The sequence below is a fragment of the Rutidosis leptorrhynchoides genome, chromosome 7 (assembly GCF_046630445.1).
Source record: "Rutidosis leptorrhynchoides isolate AG116_Rl617_1_P2 chromosome 7, CSIRO_AGI_Rlap_v1, whole genome shotgun sequence".
Taxonomy (NCBI): Eukaryota; Viridiplantae; Streptophyta; class Magnoliopsida; order Asterales; family Asteraceae; genus Rutidosis; species Rutidosis leptorrhynchoides.
The window spans coordinates 72,690,336-72,693,470 of NC_092339.1; positions in this window are offsets into that span (position 1 = coordinate 72,690,336).

Sequence of the window (3,135 nt, forward strand, 5' to 3'; positions counted from 1 at the left end):
TTGTCATCCCTACTTACACCCCCTCCTATAACTTTGTAACATCAATTCTTTTAAAAAGAATTTTAATCTTTAACTTTAATAATTATTATAAAAATTACACCGTATCAAATAGATAACAAATTTGCTTATGTTTTGCAAAAACACAAAATAAGGTTTTCAGGGTTTGTTTCCCGTTAGTGATGTCATGCATGTTCATTTTAGGTCTAACCCACTCTAGTGGTCCAACTCATAATCCACATTGTTAGTGATTTTAGTGTGATCCAATGAATCATTTTAGTGTATTGAATTTACTAGGTTAAAAGTGAAGCAATCTCTAATACTCTAGAACGGATTTGAAGAGTGTTGAGTACACGTCCGTCAAAGAGTTAGCTTGAGTTGTGTGTAGTTTGTTGAGAAAACAAACTAAGTTGGTTGTCCAAGCATAAGGAGCGATGCACCAGAATTATTGGTGCGCCGCACCAGGCGGGGAGAAGTGGTGCGTCGCTCTGGTTGTCAAAAAGTGACACTCCTTATAACTAAAATGGTTCTATATAAATCACGAAGCAAAAGGTGATTTTGGTAGTTCTAAGGAGCGTCACTCCTCTTCTCAGGAGCGCCGCTCCTTTGTGTTGGTACTGCAGAAAAGTGGCAACTCTTGCCCAAAAGTTTCGCAACGTTTTACAAAGAGTTGGTTATTATTCATGGACGTTTTGGTACATGTTTAAAGGTTTTATTAGGGTCCTAATGCACCCTTCAAACAAGTACATAGCCTAGAGTTGTGACTCTTGATCATAACTAATTTTAAAGGGTTGCAACACTTCATTGCACCTTTTAACCAATTATAAATACAAGACTTTTTTCATTAAGGAAAGGTTCCAGAAATTTGTCATTTCTAATACACTTTCAACTCTTGAACTTTCAGAATATACTTTCACCAATTTCAAGGAACAATTCTCTTTAAGTCAACAAGATTGTTCATGCTAGTCTTATCTTAATAGTGATTTCGTGTAACCCGTGACTAAGTGGGTCGAAATACTCTATTAAGAAAGTGTTCACACGATTCTAGTATCAATCCGGTTCCAGATTCTTAACCCACCAATCCACATTTCTAACACACATCTCATGTGATCCAACTCATAATTCACAAAACGTGTGGTCTAACTCATAGTCCACAAAATACGTGGTCCAACGCATAGTCCACATACGGTGTGGTCCAACGTATAGTCCACACTCTACCCCAACCTATGCCCATGTATATATAACATTTGTACTCACATTGGGTCCTTAAAGCTAAGCTACACAAACTTCAATCTTCGGTACACGATAAATGTGAATCACCTATCACATTATACATAACAAAGCTAAATGTCAAAATTTAGCTACCAATCACACAAGGCAACTAATCCATCAAGTGAAATTTCAACCCAATTCGCACTTTGTCACAAATGACCAATTCATGCCTAACTATTAACACCAAAACTTGCACTCTTGCCCCAAAACACTAAATTAGGGCATAATTCAAGCATTAAGTTCAATATCCCCAAAAAGTTAGACATGAACTCTAATTTGGTCATTTCCCCCAATTACACACTAGTTGACACAAAATCAAGTCTTGTGACATATAGTTCTTCACATGCAAATTACTAACAAACTTTATTTACAAAACTCTACCCAAATTCGTCATCCAACTCAAAACTCACCATTTTAGGGTTCATACACCTCACTAGACTCAATGAACCCAAATAACCTCAAAATGGGTCTATTACCAACACCAAACCCAAAACCCAAACTTATAATCAAATAAACTAATTTAAAATTAGATTAAGGGTTACCTTGGACAAGAAGGAAAGTCTAGGAGCTGAGATTTGCAAGATGAATGCTAAGAACAAGCAAAGATCAACACATTTCCTCTTGAAATCAAGCTTTCACACACTAGCTAGGGTTTCTCTCTTTAAAACTATAGAATTTCAGGAAATGTTTGGAAGTTTAATGAAGCTTCTAGGCAAAAAATTGGGTGTTAACCTGTGATAGTGCTCTAAATGAACATATATTTAGTATGAATATCCTTCCAATACGTAAAGCTTTTAGTTACTATTATTTTATTTTTATGTAATAATCGTTTAAATAAATAAGTGTGAAGACAAAAGAAGAAAACAACGATTTGAAGACGCAAATGACCAAAAAGCTCAAATGTACAAGATACAATCCAAATGGTTCAATTTATTGATGAGAAACGTCTAAAAATTACAAGAGTACGAACCGCGAAACGCAAAGTACATGATATCTCAACGTACGAAAGGACGTTCGAAAATCCGAAACCGAGACATGAACCAACTATCAACGCGCGACGCAACGGACCAAAAATTACAAGTCAACTATGCACATGAATATAATATAATATATATATCTATATATATATCTATATATATATATATATATATATAATTCATAATAATAATATAATATAATAATCAATATAATATAAAAATATAATAAATAAAGAATCACATGAAAGATTGCTACGTTTGAAATTCATGGCATCCACTAAAATCAACAAGTTGCAATTATTATCACCTAACAATCAAAGTACTACAGTGCCAATATTTGGCTATAAATACGGAGGAAATTCACCATTCAGAGGACACACCATCACATATCTCTTACTCTCTATATAATTTATAATATATATATTAGTCTAGTTTTATATTAGATTAGTTTAGTTAATGTAATGGTTATTTACGGGTTTTAAAGTCGGAACTCTGTCCGCGTAAAGCTACGCGATAAATAATCATTGTAAGTTATGTTCTCGTTTTTAAATTAATGTCTCGTAACTAAATTATTATTATGCTTATTTGAGCCGAAGTAATCATGATGTTGGACTAAATATTAAGACGGGGTTATTAAACTTTGGACCATAATTAAGGTTTGGGCAAAAGACCGACACTTGTGGAAATTGGACTATGGGTTATTAATAGATGGGGGGTATTGTCTAATTGAGTGACAACTCATTGGAGTCTGTCGAACCTATCTTCAAATTAATTAACCTAATAATTAATAATGATTATGGTTGTCCTATTTAGTGACGTTCATACGGAATCTATTATAATCATTTAACTAATTATTCGGGTTGGGTAATTGATTATTCAAACTGATCAA